This window comes from the organism of the source record quoted next, unplaced genomic scaffold (assembly GCF_019419815.1).
Source record: "Pyrus x bretschneideri cultivar Hongxiangsu unplaced genomic scaffold, Pyrus_bretschneideri_v1 Contig4, whole genome shotgun sequence".
Taxonomy (NCBI): domain Eukaryota; kingdom Viridiplantae; phylum Streptophyta; class Magnoliopsida; order Rosales; family Rosaceae; genus Pyrus; species Pyrus x bretschneideri.
Genome location: NW_025999723.1, coordinates 8,337,355 through 8,356,833, shown reverse-complemented (window position 1 = coordinate 8,356,833; position 19,479 = coordinate 8,337,355). Strand labels below are relative to the sequence as shown.

The following is a 19,479-nucleotide window of genomic DNA, read 5'->3' as shown; positions in this document are numbered from 1 at the left end:
AGGTTCTAATAGACATATATTGGTTTAAAGTTACATGAAAAAGCTTCGGGTTTTTCATGGGTGATGTTTTTAAGGAAAACTTCAAGTTTGCAAACAAGGCATGTTTCTAGAAACTTCAAGTTTTGAAATAATTATGAACTTCAGGCTTATATGTTTTTGCAGACAAACACAAATATATATATATATATAGAAATATGCAACAAGAAATATACAAATAGATCTTCTGGTTTAGAATTATAACTGAATTAATTATTTGGACTTTGGCCAAAACTTAAAGTGTGGGTGAAAAATTATAAAACCCTAATTATCTAAAAAAATAGGTAATTAAACTTGGGGCCCAAAATGAATTGACCAAAACATACAGGTGGGCTAAGTAATTATGGCTGTGCGGCCCAGGCCTAAGAATTGGGTTGGGATAGGTACTGGTAGCAAGCCCAAGAACAGAGGCCCAAAAAAGAATCTTTAATCTGGTGCGGCGAGGAGTACATGAGGGCTGCAGGCCCTATACGGAGGTGTGCTATGCTGCTTCGCAGCATACCTGTACTCGAGGGATGCAATCATATGCGTGGCAACATATGGGAACACCAAAGCCATGAGGGGCTATGATTAGGTGCATTCCGGTACAGGTGCATCGAGTCACAAATTACGGGCTAGGATCTGGTGCGGTTTCGTGCATGGGGACACCATAGCCCTACGGCGAGCCTAGAAAGAGAGAAGAAAAAACAAATTTTTTTTTCTTGGTATGCATTGTTGGGCAGAGGCCATGGGTGTCCAAAGAACATCCCAGCCGCTGTTGGGTTTATTCGTCGGGAAAGATGATCGGTACCGCCGCTTTAGGCGGCCATGTTTTGGGACAAAAACCTTGGGGGCGAGTTCGTAAATCAACAAGGATCATGAATATGAATGGAGATAGGGAAATCTCAACGTTTCAACCAAAACCTTAGAAATTGAAATTGGAATTTCGAAAAATCCGATGAGATTCGAAGGAATCTTGATCAAACGACGTCGGGGACGAGCTTGCAGGCCGTTAGGACGGTGATCCATGGGCAAGGATTAGCTGTAGGGACACCATGGAAGACGTCGAGGTTTCTAGGTTTGAACTGGTTGCAGGCCTAGTACTGGTGGCTCAGGCGGCAACTCGAGACAGCCACACAAGTTGCAGGCCTAGTGCTGGTGGCTCAATACGACGCGACTGGAAGCCAACGGCTTGTGGCATGGTGGTGACGGGATGGGTTTCTAGAAAAACCCTAATTTTAATTTTAATTTTTTTTAGATTATAATTAATTGAGATTTTATGCATGTTCAACATATAGTTTAATGCATGAGCAAATAAATTATGCAATTCATGGCAATACAAATTCACATAATTTAAGTTTCCACGTTATCATTTTTCCATGATTAAAGTCAGATGTAATTATAAAGGCTGCTGCCTCCATTTGAAATAACCTTTTCAACGAAAAGGATCCCCTCCGGATCGCTTCCATTAAGTTCTTCAAGTCTACTCATATGGGCCATTGAAATTTGATCTAACGGCTACAAACAGAGAAGCTCTTTAAAAGTTATAATAACTTTAACCGTTGGATCAAATTTCAATAACCTGGATGAGTGGACTTGGTGAACTTGATAGAAGGGGAAGAGGACCCCTTTCCCTTTTCGACATTGTCTACAGGGTGGTGGAAGCAGAACTATGACCTAATTTTTTCTTGGTCTCAGATGGCCTGATCAAAGTCTCCTGTATATGTTTTGGTGCTTTTTGTCTCATGTCAACTTTCATGATTCATAAATATGAGCAAAGCAGCTTATTTTTATGTGGCAATTGCAGCCTCTTATTTTCTTTGCATGTAACACACCTTGTGTCGTGCGGGTATGGCATTGAAATTGATAGAGCTGGGAATGCAGGAAGGAAATCATTGGGTATTGCGTGGCTACAGCAGCTTTATGTGGCATGAATATGTCTAACTATTGTGTGCTTTTGCAATTTAAGACGGAAAGTAAGAGGAATTCTCTCACGACAACGCAAGGTTTCGCCCAAAATACCAATTTTTTGAACAAAGAAAGTTGTTAACTGTGACAATACAACCGTTACGTTTCATTTTGGTCCCTATCCTTTTAAAGTCTTATTTGGTGTGATATCCAAAATATTCGAATTTAAGAGATTACACTAGCATGGGTAGAAAAATATCACTAAACTATAGTAGTAAATGACATCATGATGATGAATAGAACAAAATAAACCGCAATTGAAACTCACTAGCACGACTGATTTCAAACACAATTTATCAAACACTCAATTATTTTACTTCACAGTCGAGTACTCTCTTATAGGGATTTTTACCACCTGCAAAAATAGGGTTAAAACACTTAAAAATACTTGCAAGAGAACAAGGTAGTTGTAGTATAAACGGCTCAATCAATGTCGTTTTCCGCAGGGATTGAATGAATAATATGTATTTAAACTAATTCTTAGCTAATTATTTAAAAACAACGATTGGAAAAGGTTGATTTTGAATTTAAAAATAATAAAAACGAATTTAATTAAAATGATCAAAGAAATTAGCAAAGTAAAGAAAACAAAGGAAAACGTTTTGAAAACCAAATTGTAAAAGCCTAGGATTCCGCCGTCTCCTTAATACTTCTATGTAGATTTACCAATTACTTATAAACTACCCATACAACTTTGAATGTTAGGTTTTCCTAATGCATATTCTACTCGTGGCATTAAAGCTATAACGTATATCAAACATGCAATTCATCTGGGGTATTCAGATCAAATATAAACATGCCTCACTCATTACTCTTTGTGACAACCTTTTGAAAAACCATGCAACCCTTAAGATGTGGTATCACCTTTGGTGAAATTATAACTATGAATCACAAGAAGCAATACTCAATCCTCCGGTGGTATTCCGACCCAATTGCATCCGATTACTTATCTAAACATTCTAATAGTAGCTAAGCATTAAGATATAGAGACAATTTAAACACAGTGATTAATAATTAAAAGTATGCATGTATAATATCATAAGCTCAAAAGGAATCGCCCTAGCAAGGCTCAAGGCATCGCCCTAGCAAACGGAAATTAATTATGAACAACCATAAAACAAAAGGAATTTTATTGAAATAGAAAAATGATAGAAAACACCTTCAAATACAAAATGTCAAAGCCTAGCTAAGTTTTCCAAATTGATACCCCTTTTCTAATGGCTAAAAAGCCTTATTTATACTACTAGAAGATAAAATCTTCCTACAAAGGGTCTTCTAAAACTTAGGAAACATAATAGAATAAGATAACTAGGAAATAAAAGGTTTCCCATTTGAACTGAAATTCGGACTTCTTAAAAAATTAGATTTTTGACCGACCAAATCAATTATGATTTGGTTTCAAAAGGTCTCTCTTTTAAAGCTTGAAAAGTCCCCTTAACAAATCATCAGAAAGAATCTTCCTCAAAAGATGCCATCTTAACCTTCAAAATGCCCAAAACGTCCAGAAACGTCAATATGGAAAAGATGCACACTGGGCCTTCTTTTCATTGCAACGGTCAAACGGCAATCATCTTGAAAGACTCACGAACATCCTCCAATTGGAATTACTCCAAAATTCATCTGTTTGATTACTTTTTGCTCCAAAGGAAGTCGAATGTCCTACATTGAAAATATATAACAAAGTATCAAAATTTTACCAAAATTACCAATAAACTAATACTAAGATTAGGGTAAAATATATAGTATAATATATACACATCAAATATCATCAAACTTAGCTTTTTGCTTGTCCTCAAGCAAAACAAAACTAGAAAAGAAAAACAAAAATTAACAAACCACGAACTTACACAAAACTAACAAAGCCAATTTTCACCTTCAAGTTGCAAGCCATAGAAAACATTAAAAATTAGAACATCTTTTCAAAATTCCAACTAATCCCACCACAGAGTCTAAGCCATTTAGAATCAACTAGAAAAGAATTCATGAACTTCATTTGGTGTAAAGTGAACCAACATGGTTAAAGAGACTCAACTAAAAACCCTTACCAGTCGTCCTTTTATTTAACACTTCACACATAATAACTTGATGTGTGTGTGTGTGTATATATATATATATATTTTCCGCCTTTTGTCTCTTTTCTTTTTTTTTATTTTTTTATTTTTTTTTATTTTTTATTTTTCTAGTAATAGTAGTGGTCATGCAATGCCAGTTTCCTTAAGCTTTCGATCCAACCCATGTAACAAGCTTTAGGTCAATGACTCCCAAACCACTAAGGCTTTAGGGCACTAGGTGTAGAACACCCCTAAGGACTTATTAACTCGAGCAAGAAAGGCTACGAAACCAACTAACCATCCTGCCCCGTGCCAAGACTCTACCGTTTGACGCGAGAATCACTATTGATCAGGTAGGACTGGCCCGGTTACTAAGCAAAGCCTCGGGTGGAACAATTATTACTTTATTTGTAACACATACTAAACTTTACTTTATTTAGAACATAAAAAATTAAAAATTACTAGGTGAAAAGTAAATGTTTCAATCTCACTCCCCACAAACTATGTTGATGTGAAAGTGCAAATTTTCAAAGTATAACTCATGAATTAGTATCTAAGCAATGATAAATAGAAAAGATTCTACTATGGGATTAACTTTCACCATGTTCATTTCCTCTAACGTTTAAAATAATCTATGGATATTAACTTCAAAAGAATGAAAATTTTATTTGACTCAAAAATTAAAAGTCTAAAAATTCTAGTTCCCACCCCCAAACTTAAATCACACATTGTCTTCAAGGTGTGGAAAATCTATAGAAACTGAATAACACAAAGATGAACTGTAAAAGATAAACAAAAGCCTAAGATAAATAAACTAGAAGAAAGGAGAAGCATAAAAGAAAAAAATAAATTAAAAAAAACAAATAATAAAACAAAAAGAAAAGAAGAAAAAGGAAAGGGATCACCTGGATTCGAAATAAGGACCTGGAGCCATGGGAGAGACACTGGAAACAAAACAGAAAAATAATGCACAAATTTCCCGGGCGCTGGAAGGAACTCGTGTCCTGGGAGCATGAACCAAAGGCGTTGAGCGTTGCACGTGCAGAAGCACTTGTGTGAAAACCCTTGGACTTTTAGTTATATAAGCGAAGCTAACAACTTTATTCTTCATTTCCAACCTAACCCTTAGCCATTGAGAGCTTATAACCTCAAGCCTAGCGCCAAGAGCGCTATCTCTTACGTCCTCATCGTTTCTTCTGGAGCTTATGAGTACATCAAACCCTAACCCCCATTGCTCTTCTCCGCTCATCTCTAAACCCTTTAAAAAAATCAACCCTTACTGAAAAGTAAGAATCCTCATTTTGTCTGAAAAATTTCTAGTCCATTGGCATTTTAATGGTGGAAATATGCAAAACCTCATGCTTATGCATGTGTTGGTCTGTTTCGGGAAGGATCCAAAAGAGACATGACGATGGAGCTACGGATCCAACCCCAAATCGCAATGCAAGAAAGGAACCACGAAGTTCCTCTCAGCTCAGATCCGTAATCTCAAGGTATAACCCACGATTTTCATCTTTGTTCTTGTTCAAAGAGTGCAGCAGTTTGAAAAACATAAAAGAAAATCATTGCATGTCTGATCTATATGCAAGGTGATGAAATTGAGGTTTCACCGTTAAATCAATTGGCAATATAGGGAATAGTCCAAGATCATAGAAACAGATAGCAAACCTTGTCCTTCACGGATGTGGGAAAACTCTCAACAGGCCCCTGCATGTGTAGGGGATTTTCAAGCCTACACGTGGACAACAACTGGGTGATGTGGAGCACGTGTGGCTGTTTGGCTTCACACGAGAACAACCTGCTCTGATACCATGATGAAATTGATGTTCCACCATAAAACCAATTGGCAATATAAGGAGTAACCCAAGATCATATAAGCACATATCAAACCTTGTCCCTCATGGATGTGGGACAACTCTCAACAAATTGTCACATCCTGACCCGAGCTTCACCACATCCCGGACTTGATTCCACCGTAGCACGATACTGTCCGTTTTGGGCTCCGACCACGCCCTCATGATTTTGTTTCTGGGAACTCACACGAGAACTTTCCAGTGAGTCACTCATCATGGGATTGCTCTCGCGCACTACTCATTTAACTTTAGAGTTTTGATAAACTCCGAAGCTAGTGAGCTCCCAAAAGGCCTCAAGCTAGGTAGAGATGGGAACTTACATGATCATCACCCATGGGTGATGCGGGATCTTACAATCCACCCCCCTTAGGGGCCCAACGTCCTCGTTGACATACTTCCGGCCAAGGATTGGCTTTGATACCAAATTGTCATATCCCGACCTAGGCTCGACTTCGTCGTAGCACAATATTATCTGCTTTGGGCCTCAACCACGTCTTCACGGTTTTGTTTTTGAGAACTCACACGAGAACTTCCCAATGGGTCACCCATCATGGGATTGCTCTCGCGCGCTTCCTTTTCACACGTCCAGACATCGCCTTTGCCGTAAATCAGGTATGCCAATACATGCATTCTCCCACTACCATTCATTGGGCAGTAGTGAAGAGAATTCTTCGATATTTAAAAGGCACTCATGATCATGCTCTAGTCTACACACCCAGTTCCTTGGCGCTCACGGCCTTTGCCAATGCTGACTATGCAGGTAATCTTGATAATCGCCGATCCACAGGTGGCTATTGTATTTTTTGTGGGTATAATCTTATTTCATGGAGTTCCAAGAAGCAACGGGGTGTATCTAGGTCCAGCATAGAAGCCGAATATCATCAATTAGCATACACAACAGCAACTTTATTAATCTCAAGGTATAACCCACGATTTTCATCTTTGTTCTCGTTCAGAGAGTGCAACAGTTTGAAAAACATAAAAGAAAATCATTGCATGTCTGATCTATGTGGAAGGAAGTTTGAGCTGACGTCTGTACCATGGAAGAGATAACGGAATTGCTACAACATCTCAGATATGGCGATGCATTGGAAAACAAAACAAGGAATGCTGGGATCCAAAGTCAAAGGTATAATTTATGAGCCCCCCATCTTCAATCTATTCTAGCATGTGTTAGATCAATAAATTCTATATGCTCATGTATCGCTTTCCCATGTGCTTCCAAGTTCCATGTACCATATGATGAATATTTGAGAAATTTCTATGCTTGATACTAAATTTGGTCTCTGCTGAAATACTACGTCCTTCATGCTACTTGGATTCCTCCCTCAAACTTATATTGTAGTGTGTGTGTGTGTGTATCTTTTTTTTTTTTTTTTAAACAAATGTGAGAGCGAATAAGTGGAGTGGGTCCAAGGTACAAAGTCTTCTTTGCAAACCCACTGTAACGTTTCTGAAACTCAAACTCCAGTTGATTTCTTTTAAATTTCTGCACTTTAATGCTGATATTGAATGCAAAGTTGTGATGAATGGATGGTTGAATGCATATATACTTAGATGAATGGAAATATGTATGAATCCACCAGTAGTTGAGATTAGACTGAATCAGTTCCGAATGCAGCCTGCAATCACAAATAAAAAACCTCATTAGATAAGTAAAGAAAAATAACAATAGTTAAAAATTGCAAATTTTTTTTTCTTTTCAATTTTCTGATTTTTTTTTTTTTTTTTTTGTGATTTTTGTTATTAGGAATAAAAGCAGGAAAATAAAATAAATGAAATAAAAAGAAAAGAGTTAGAAAAATTGGGTTGCCTTTCAATAAGCACTTTAGTTAATGTCTATAGCTAGACGGAGTGGAAAGTTAGTGATCAAGTCACTTGTTCTTGTAGAGTCAACCAATCTTTAATAGCAGCATAGGGCAATATTATGTAATGAGTGACTCGATGTTTATTGACCGAGTGTTTAAATGTTGTGGTTGAGTCCTTAATGTCTGCCCTTCTATGTGAATGAATCTTTGCAATGAAATAGGGTCTTCTCTAGTAGGGCTTCCGTCTCCTGTTGATTGACTTAAACCTTGTATTTAACACCCACAATCTTTGTATTGGCCGAATTTCTTGATGAGGAATTTGGCTGCCATTAAGCTTTATCTTCTTCCACTTGTAAATATTAGCCTTCTTGAAGGACTTGTCCAGATTCTCTTTAGAGTTGATGGACTGTGTTGTTGGCTGGACTATGTTGTTGGCGTGTCCAATACAACCTTTAAAATTTTCTCATCACCACCCATCTGCCATAAATCCAAATATGTTTGAATATTCATGCATTCCTGCTACTTAGCGGGTTGACTTGGAGCCTTAGATAAATTGAAATTTAGTGATTGCTTTGGAGCTAGGGATGGGCAACAGTCATGGCGGGCGAGTAATTACAGTTATCTCCCGATAACCGTTTAAGTCCTTCATCGTATAACCATTGGATAATTGTATAAACGGTTATACTCATACCTATAATCGTTTATAAACAGTTAATCATACCGATAACGCATACTCATTTAACCGTAACCGCATATCTGTTTACCCTGTTTTTTACTCATTTACCTTTGTTTTACCTGTCTACACATTTTTTACCCATTTATAAGTGCATTTAGCATGCATTTCCGTATTTTACGAAGCAACCTTTGTAGAAAGAGGTTGCAACATATTTTTTATTGATATACTCATTTGGCTGGTTCGTCACCACACACACATATACTATTCGAATATTGGATCCTTAGATTTTTTGTTTACTTAACTCCAAATTTTCTTTCTTCTTCCATCGATACTCATGAAAGTTTCATCTCAATGATTAGTTTTAGAGACGGAGTATTGTTTTCTAACACAGAAATATGATAATGTCAAGTTCGAAAAGGGCATATTTGGAACTTGAGCAAGACATAAACGAGCTTCACTAAAATGCTTCAACTTTTCTAAATAATGGAGGCCCCATGTTCCCACCCAGATTTGTTAGAAGGTTAGGCAATCATATAAGAAATTCATCAGGCAAAACTAGTGCAAAATTTCCACTAGCATTAGTATTAAATGGATGGTTAACCGCGGTTAACCATACCCGATGGGTATTTGCCCATCCCTATTTGGAGTTGTCGCATGCCATAGCGGCAGATTAATGTGCACTTTTGCATTTGTCTGCAGAGAATCTTGAGTATGCTGATCTATTGTGGTCTGCTGCAGCCTTTGGGAAATCAGGCATAGGTGGCTCAATAACTTGGGTAATAACAGATTCAGGGGAAAGTTCAGGGTCAGCTGGCGCTGTTTCCTCTGTTGGGCATATGTCATTGCCTGATGGCTCTTCTATTTCATATTCTTCTATCCAAGTATCGTTGGTTTTTTCCCATCTCAATGTTTGATCTGTTGGGCACTCCTTTGAACCCTGCGAGTTTGCAATTGGTTGATTATGATATTGGAATTGGAATCGTTTTGAAAAATCATGCAACCCCTAAAACGTGGTATTCACCCTAGGTGAAAATTACAACTATCAATCACAAGAAGTAATACTCAATTCTTCGGTGGTATTCCGACCGAATTGCACCTAATTACTTATCTAAACATCCTAATAGTAGTTAAGTATTAAGACATAAAGACAGTTTAAACACAGTGTTTAACAATTCAAAGTATGCATGTATAATATCATAAGCAATTAAATAAAGACTACATATTCATGCTAAGACTCAAGACTCGCCCTAGTAAACGAAAATTAGTTACGAACAACCATAAAACAAAAGGAATTTTATTGAAATAGAAAAATGATAGAAAACATCTTGAAATACAAAACGTCAAAGCCTAGCTAAGTTTTCCAAATTGATACCCCTTTTCTAATGGCTAAAAGGCCTTATTTATACTACTAGAAAATAAAATCCTTCCTACAAAAGATCTTCTAAAAACTAGGAAACATAATATAATAAGATAACTAGGAAATAAAAGATTTCCTGTTTGAACTAAAATTCGGAATTCTCAGAAAATCAGATTTTTGATCAACCAAATCAATTCTGATGTGGTCCCAAAAGGTCTCTTTTGAGATGTCCCCTTACAAATCCTTAGATGGAATCTTCCTCAAAATATGTCATCTTGACCTTCAAAATACCCAAAATATCCAGAAACATCAATATGGGAAAGCTGTATGCTGGGCCTTCTTTTCATTGCCACCGTCAAACAGCTTAGTAGAAAAATCTAAAACTTTGACACAATCATCTTGAAAGACTGAAGAACATCCTCCAATTAGAATCACTCAAAAATTCATCTGTTTGATTAGTTTTTGCTCCAGAGGAAGTCGAATATCCTATATTGAAAATATATAACAAAGTATCAAAATTCTATCAAAATAACCAATAAACTAATACTAAGATTAGGTTAAATATAGTATAATATTGACACATCACTCTCCCATCAATTTTTTTTTTTTTTTGAACAAACGATAGTATCTACACTAAGGGACTAGGGGTGTGGGCTAAGTCTTACAATGTGCTTACCATAATAATGTGGTTCAACTTCACCTTTAGTGAAAATCAAACCTAAGACCTCACATTTACAAGTGAAAAGAATACCACTAAATCATAATACCAAGCGTCAATTTTTTTTTTTTTTTAAATGCACAATAATATCCAACTGTCATTTAATACAACAGTTTAGTAGTATTCATCTTTATTTGTAAGTGTGAGGTCTTAGGTTCAATTCTTGCCAAAAACAAATTTGAACCATATTATTGTTAGACGATTGTAATATTTAGCCCACTCTCCCATCCTTTTAGTGTAGATAAGATCATTCGTTCAAAAAAAAAAATATATATATATATATATATAACCGTTCTTAAGTCCCATCCAATTGGCGAATAGCACAGTGGCTAATACAAGGTTGGGCAGACGCTGTAGATCTTCCAAGTTTGTTTTATCTAAAACGAAAAGAACAAATAAAGCTGCATATGGAATGTAAAGCCCATTTATAGATGTCGAAGTGATTTTAGCGTCCTATTGAAGTTGGAGGAGGCCCAAATTCTATTTCTGGTTAATATCGTTTGCGACATAAGTTTTTGATTACTTTTCCAAATTTACCTTCAAACATGACCACACCTCAAAGACTATTCAACTAATTGTGGATGGTTGGCCGCACCAAAATGCTGACGGGGCCAGTGAGACTTTTTCAATATTTGCAAGCAAAGTTAAGAAGGTTCTAAGTTTGGATTGCTAATTTCTTCAAAACCAATAAATAAATCAATTTTAATCTAACAAGAAAACAATACTTGCAAGGTCTCACTGTAATTTTTATATTGATATTTTATTTGTTAGAAATGAGTGGTCTCACGTGCAAAAAATGAGTGTAGCAAATATGAAAATACTTCGTTGGATGTGTGGGTACACAAAAAAAGACAGAATTAAGAACGAGAATATCCAAGGTAAAGTAGGAGTTGCCACAATTAAAGAGGAAATCGGTTCATGTGGTTTGGACATGTGAACAGTAAACCTACAGATGCTCGGTTAGAAAATGTGATTATGAGATAAAGCTCAAGTAAAACGGGTAGAGCAAGACTTAGGAAGACTTGGAAAGTGATTCTAAGAAAAAAAACATGGATAACTTATAGCTAATGGAAGACTTGGCGCAAAACCAAATACAGTGATGTTCTAAGATTCATATAGCCAACCCACATATTAGAATAAGGCTTTATTGTTGATGTATATGTTAGAAAGAAAAAAAAAAAAAATCAAAGATGGATGCCCCCGAAAACAAGAAAATGTCCTCAGGGATAAAAGGAAAAGAAAGAAACAATGAACAGTTTAGTAATGCTAAGAACAAGAAAATAATAGTTGATGGGCATCTTTTCTGTTGGCTTCTATAGATATGTTTTCTTGCTTTGTACCGTTTGCATAGTGCGTATAGATGATAGAAACAATGTAAAAATGAAAAACATTTTGGTTAAGGTTGATTCACTATTTTGTGGTTAATGTTTGTGCCCAAATTCAAATGACTAATGCTATTTTTATGTTTTCGAAGAGTATATTCTGAGAATTGCATAATTTGACCCATCGTAAATATTATCCCATCAAACATACAAATTGTTAAGGTTACCAAATATAATAAAATAAATATCATATACTTTGCCTCGATTGGTGTATCCAACCAAGTATTGTCCTTAATTAAACTTTTTCTAGCCAATCAAAGACCTAGTTTGTAATTAAGTAGAAATAATTTTCCACTAATTAAATAAAGAATTGTTATTAGCACTTCAAAAATCTTATTTTACACTACGTGTATTTTTCTTTTTAATTCTAGAAGTTTAGAATGCAAAATAAAATTTTTGGAGTGACAATAACAATCCTCAATAAATAATTTGTAGAAATAGAATTTCATATGACTCATATTGTGTTTTATCGGTAGCAACACACTCCTTAAAACGTATTACATATAATAGTCAATATGATTCTTGAATTAGCAAACAACGATTCCAACGAAACTAAGGTATATATTGTGATTTTCTACATAAATCTAAAAGACTAAATCCAATATAATTTTTTGACCGAAAACAAAAACCAAAAGAATTTTCGACAGCCTGAAAACAACCCATAATACCTATAATATATAAATGCCACAAAAGAAAAAGAAAATGAGATCATCCATATATACACTTTGAGATTTACGTGGCCTTCAAGCTGTAACATATACAAGATATAACAACGATTTCATTAGATCATTTCATAGTATGTGTTTAGAGTTACAGCTTACGTTTCTTCTGTTTTGGCGGTTTGAGTTGTAGAGTTTATTCGAAACGCTTCTGATCAGCATATTCTCTCCTTAGAAATCTATCGCTGAAGCAGTTGTTGTTTGTTGGGAAAGTTTCCAGCGGCTTAGTTGCCATTAATGCATGTGGCTTCTCTGAGTTTTTTAGGGAGGTTTTAGAAGATGGGATTTGTGAGCAGTTTATTGGGAATTCTTGGTTTTGGAATTGGAATTTCTCTTGGACTCTTGGTGGGGTTTATCCTTTATGTTTATTCAAAGCCCGAAGAAGTTGAGGTAAGTCTATTTTGTTATTGTTCTTCGTTTGATCATTCATTTATTTGATAAGATTTATACTTGTTGAATTATTTACCTGTCTTGCATAATTTACTTTCTTTTCAAATTGATTTTTAGCTGGTTTCCGGTCAGATTTTGACTTTTCCAGATCGGCAATTCAAACTGTATGTTCTCATGGAACTTCTATTTTCCATGCGAAAGTTCAGATGGAAAGCAAAGATATCTAATTGTTTCTTTTTATACAAGCAATATCAGGGGAGGGCCAATCAAACTTAGGAACTCTTAGTAACCAACTAGTAGATGGCTAACTGTATTTTTCTTTATTTCACCAGCTCAGTCTTAATTTTAAAATGTTGTGAAGCTCTCATCCTGGATTTATTTTCACACTCAAAATTTTCAATTTATTTTACGTTCCAATGTGAGAATGCAATGGTATTAACTGTTCTTTTTGAAAGTTGAAAAACAAGCAGCTGAACACATTTGGAAGACTCTGCAAAGATGATAGAATAGTTTCATAATGTGGATGTTTTTAAACTCGGATTCTTATAGTTGTTAAGAGGAATTATTCTTACTTTTTCATTCTAGTAATGACTATGATTGTCGCATTAGCAGTCAGACATCAACCTTCTCAGTAAATTACTTCAAAAGATCAATTAAATAAAATTCTGTGTGTACTAGTGAAATTCAAAAAGGGTCAAAGACTAAGTTTATAACCCGAAGAAGGTTAACTCATGTCAAACATGTACTATGCAGGATCCAGTTTGCAGACCAGTTTATGATTTGGATGAATTTGCCTTGCTAGATCTTCTTCCTGAAATTCCACCATGGGTGAAGAACCCTAATTATCATAGAGTTAGCATTGCCTTCCAATCTCCACCGTAGATTTTCAATTATTGTTTCTCTAGCTGTTCCTAAGCTCTATCTTTATCCATTTTGTGTTGGTTATAATCACAACTTTGCAGGTAGACTGGTTGAATAAATTTATTGCAGATTTATGGCCTTACCTTGAGAAGGTGATATATATTCTAATCTTTGGTCACTTTATATTCCTTTTGATTATCGTTATTGTTGTTAGTTTGATATGTGATTTTAACATTATTTATAGGAAATTGCGGGAACAATAAGAAGCGTTGCTCAACCTATATTTGATGAGTACATTGGGAAGTTTCAGATTGAATCAATTGAGTTTGAGAGAATAGATATGGGAACCCTTCCTCCTATTCTTAATGGTGAGTCTTTACTCACAGCAATATCTAATTCGATTTACTGCATAATTGGCGTGCGCAAATAGTTTTCAATTTTATAGATCAGTACTTTCGGTTCTCTTCTGAATAATTCATTCAGTCTTTGTCACATCGCTGATTACTTAAGTCTCAGTATTAGGCTACATAACTTAATTCCCCCAACAAGAAAGAAAGAAAGTACGATATATAATACCTGAAATTCAGGAAATTTTGAGCAACGCTTGTGACCAAGAAAACATATTGATGCATAAATGTACACATTATAGTGGAAAAAGTTCATTCCTAGTAGCAAACAAACATCGTTTGTTTGTCCTTGTGGTGCTATCATTTATTTTTGTGTACAACATTTCAGGTCTTGAAGTCTTCGAGACGAACGATAATGAATTAATCATGGAACCATCAATTAAATGGGCAGGAAATCCCAACATAATTCTGGTGTTAAAAGTTCTGTCTCTACGAATCACAGTTCAGGTAAGAACCTAAGGAAACATTTCTTGACAGAGGAACAAAGACTTTTTGTAATTTGTTTCCTCAATGTGGATGCATTTGTTCAGAAACTTGACTAAACTTCATTTCAGTTAGTAGATATACAAGTATTTTTGGCGCCAAGGATAGCTTTCAAACCGCTCGTGCCTTCCTTTCCATGCTTTGCTAACATTGTGGTGTCTTTGATGGAGAAGGTGAGCAGAAGACACCAATTAACGCATATTTTTTTTCGTGCCTTAAAAGGTTGGATATATAAGATCTGTTTTGTATGCTGAATTTCTCTCAACTATCTGCAGCCTCGTGTAGATTTTGGAATGAAAATATTGGGAGCCGATATCATGTCCATACCCGGCCTCTATCGTTTTGTTCAGGTGCTGCACTGGTAATACTTTCATGTTGAAGTTGGGATTTTATTTAATTGTCTGACATTTGAATGGTTGGTTGGATTTGAATCAATTATGTGATATAATTTCCTGCAGGAGACTATTAAAAAGCAAGTTGCAAGCCTCTACCTCTGGCCTCGGACTCTTGAAATACCTATCCTTGATGTTTCAACGTAAGTTGATCTGAGATGATACAGCTTTCTGCTCTGGTCACTTTCTCTGAAGTTTATGAATTTTTCATTTATACAGAGTGGCTGTAAAGAAGCCGGTGGGAATACTACACGTGAATGTTGTTCACGCGGTTAAACTCTTGAAGAAGATATCATAGGATCATCCGATCCTTATGTCAAGCTCAGCCTGACTGGAGATGGGTTGCCAGCAAAGAAAACAACTATCAAGAAGAAAAACCTGAACCCCGAGTGGAACGAGAAGTTCAAGTTTCTTGTGAAGGATCCCAAGACCCAACTTCTTCGGTTACAAGTCTTTGACTGGGACAAGGTATCATCTCTTACCCCCTTTACTTCTTTCACCAGATCAATGGAAGCTAAAAAAAAACCGCGTAGTTATGCTTAGACGGCTGTTTCTGATCATTCTAGTTTGCTCTTCCTGCAGGTTGGTGGGCATGATAGGATAGGAATGCAGTTAGTTCCTCTCAAACAACTTACACCCCATGAGTTGCAAGAGTTTAAACTTGATTTGCTCAAGGACACGAATATTAGCAATTGTACAAACAAGAAGCAAAGAGGGCAGCTTGTGGTGGAACTAACTTTTGTGCCTTTCAAAGAAGACATAAGCAGGTTTAGTGGTGGATTTAGTGGACCTATTGATTCAGTACATAGGAGAAACGAAAGCGGAATTGACATGTCAATGTCATCAGATGAGGGAACCCTATGTGGAGCAGGTTTACTATCGGTTATTATTCAAGGAGCCGAGAATGTGGAAGGGAAGTCCCACAACAATCCTTATGCCATCCTCCTATTTAGAGGAGAACACAAGAAAACACATGTAAGTTTTGGTTTTAGTATGGTTAGCAGCAACTTAATAATCCCTCTGGTAACATATGATTCAATTTGGCTTCTTCAGATGCTTCGGAAAACTCGTGATCCCCGATGGAGCGAGGAATTCCCTTTCATGCTAGATGAGCCACCTTTGAGTGAGAAAGTTCATATTGAGGTTGTGAGCAAGAGGACCGGAATTAGTTTCCGTAGGAAGGTGTGAACTAGTTCAACCATTTATACTTCCATTTACACAATTAGTATCAGTAAACAAGTAATCTCTGCACATAATTGACAACATTTTAACTTATGATTTTCTTTCAACTCTTACGCGTAGGAATCTTTGGGATATGTAGAAATCAATCTACGAGACATTGTGCACAACGGTCGGATCAACCAGAAATACCACTTAATCAATTCAAAGAATGGAGTGATACATGTTGAGATTAGCTGGAAGATCGTTTGAGGAAGGGAAAATGCAAAGCTCAGAAATAGAGAGGGAAGGTGGATTTGCCTAGCTCATACTAGGGCTGAAGCTGTGAATTTATAACAGTGTTAATATACAAAAATTGTATACGAATTCAAAAATAATTTAAGTTCATTTTTGGTTAATGATTTTAATTGTCTCAAATTTGGATCTTGTAGTTTAGCAAACGATGCAATTCAAGAACATGTTGCATTTTTCATCCATTTAGTACGTGAAGGGAAAAAAAAACAAAGTGCTTCTCAAATGCATGGGCATTTTAGTACCTTTCACAATTGTATTGAGTGTGTTAACCATCTTCGACTTCAGTACATACCACATTACAATAAAAGAAACTTATTCATACGCTACACCATCATTTAAGAAAAAATGAAGCAAAAGCTCCAGAAAAAACCAGAGACGTGTTCAACTTTCATTTAGATTTCAATGTTAGGTTTTCCGGATATAACAGTACAAAGTCTTTCAAAAATTGATTTTTTTTTTCTTATAAGAAAGCCATGAAAGTTCCTTACCGAGAAACTCACTTTTTGCATCCCCAATGTCTTCTATATCTGAGAGGTCCGAGAAAGAGGCCCTATTTGTACTTTTTTATGATACTTAAACAGGCGGTAGCCCTGCAGAGATCTTTTTGGGTGAGAAAAACAATTCATTCTACTAAAAAGGAATAACCAGAGGAACACCTGGCTATAGCTATACCTCTCCCGATTAACAGAGCGTGAGGAAGGGGCAAAGTAACTCAACTAGAGCAAGGGGCTGCGCAGTTCATGCTTGGACAACGACTCAAGGAAGCTTTCTCTCGTTACGAAGTTCGCTCGTACGAAAATTCATATCCTTCTTGTCCCGACTTGGGTGCTCTCACTAAGTCAATTCCAAGAAAAGACTAAGACTTCAACAGCAGCTAGGTCTAGAGGGACATTATGAGCATTACGTTCATGCATAACTTCCCTACTATTGGATTGTGTTAATATTCTTGATTTTTTTTAATTAATATTATTGATTATATTCTTGATTATGTTTAGTGTGTAATGAGCATTGACAAACCAATCTCAAAGTGCAGATTTTGTTTCTTGATTATAAAAGCGATTTAATATTGAGGGTTTCAAGCACATAATTTAGCACATGGAGTTTCCTTCAATGCTAATGTTTCAGCCTGTAAAGCACACCAATCGAAAGAGAATCTACAATGTTGGTTTGTCCAAAATAATTTCTAATTAAAAATTCAAAAAAGCACGGATAAATCAAAGTACATATATTTTGCAGGTAATGTTATTCATACCATGTTTTTGTACCATATTTTTATACCACCTTAGATGACATTTGATGTGGAGAGCCATATTATTTGAATTAATCAAATTTTTAAATTTAGTTCATTATTTAATAAACTAATAATTAACAAAAACTAGTTAGTTAAATGATGATTGTAGTATACGAGGAGTCTTTATCCTTCTTTTCCTTGGGTTTTACAAATTTTTCAAATGATGTAGCTATCCACATCAGATACCACCTAAGGTAGTATAAAAACATGGTACGAATAACATTACTCTATTTTGCATTATCCTAGGTATCTCTCCAAGCTAAAAGATTACTTCAGTTTGTACTCACCAGATTTAATATATTTTTCTTGGTCGACAAGGGGCATATGCCTACAAGAAAAAAAAAGATTACATAAGAATATCATAAGGTTACGAAATACATCTGCAATGAGCAACTGACAACAAGAAGGAGAAGCTTGATAAAAAAAAGACTAGACTCAAACTGCAGCACAAGTCACAAACCCTAATAAGTTCTTTTCACGGTCAATATGTCGAATTTCACAAAACGAACTTTAGTGCATAAGAGCACGACAATTTAATACCAAACTTCCCAGAAAATGATCATCTACTTTAGCATCTAAACCTAATTTAATATTTTGCCAACCCATCAAGCAACATTGTAAACCGAACATGTTAATGTACTATTCGAACACTTGTGGCAATCTCTAAATGTTAAAATTTTATATTCTCTATCTTTGCAGATAGGTTAAGCTTTTTTTGTTTATTATTGGAAAACACCTTGTCTTGTCCTACCTTTTTTTTTTTTTGTTTGGTTGGTTTTTCTTGTTGTTGTTTGCATTCAGTTATGATAGCAAATTTTATTTACCGAAAGATAGAAATCAAGGTTTAGTAATGCTTAATCCATTGCATTTCGAAGTAGAGCAAATTACAGATTGAGATCCACTCTGAATTTCAGTATTCAAAGCCTCTTGGACCGGGAGATTCAGACCATCCAATCTTAATCCTACAACTCTTGTTAGCCCATCGCACTCACTTTACAAAAAACCTAAAAACTTGATGATCTGAATCTATTTCTCTGTCTTTTGAACGGTTTGAATCTCATGATCCGCAGACTCTGGACGTAGAAATCCGAACTGGATCTCATTCTGCAAATTACCATATGCTCCCGAGAAACTTTGAGTTAGTTATTTTGATATCCTAAATAATACATACATGTTCTATCATTTTTTATGAAATATATTTTTGTCTATTTCACTTTTAAGTATGAACAATATCATTTTAAGTTATTAAGAAAATAGAAATTGTTATCACACAAGAAAGTTGGGTTTATTTCGGGTCACAAGCTTTATCAAAAGGGGAGGACAAGTTGTTCGGATAGGTAGATGGAATGACCGATAACCATAGGGGTGCAATTTGGGTTGGTCAACCTGAATCCGCCCATGCCAATTTAATTTAAACCCGATCGAGCGGGTTAGAACAAAGTAAAAATCTATCCAAATCCAACCTTTGGGTTGATTTTTTGCCCGTCCATGTCAACCCAAACCCAACCCGATTTCTAGCCTGAATTGCGTATGTACATATTAACCATCCCACTTCATATTATATATAAGCTAGATACAAGTTTGCGAGGGCAATACTTGAAGATTGTTGTTTGGTTTTCACTTGAACAATGAACG

The 19,479-nt window shown here is 35.8% G+C and overlaps 1 pseudogene; it reads left to right on the top strand.

Annotated features, from left to right (window-relative positions):
• The first annotated feature begins 12,565 nt into the window (after nucleotides 1-12,565).
• On the top strand, nucleotides 12,566-16,771 carry LOC125468669 (annotated as a pseudogene).
• Nucleotides 16,772-19,479: the final 2,708 nt, after the last annotated feature.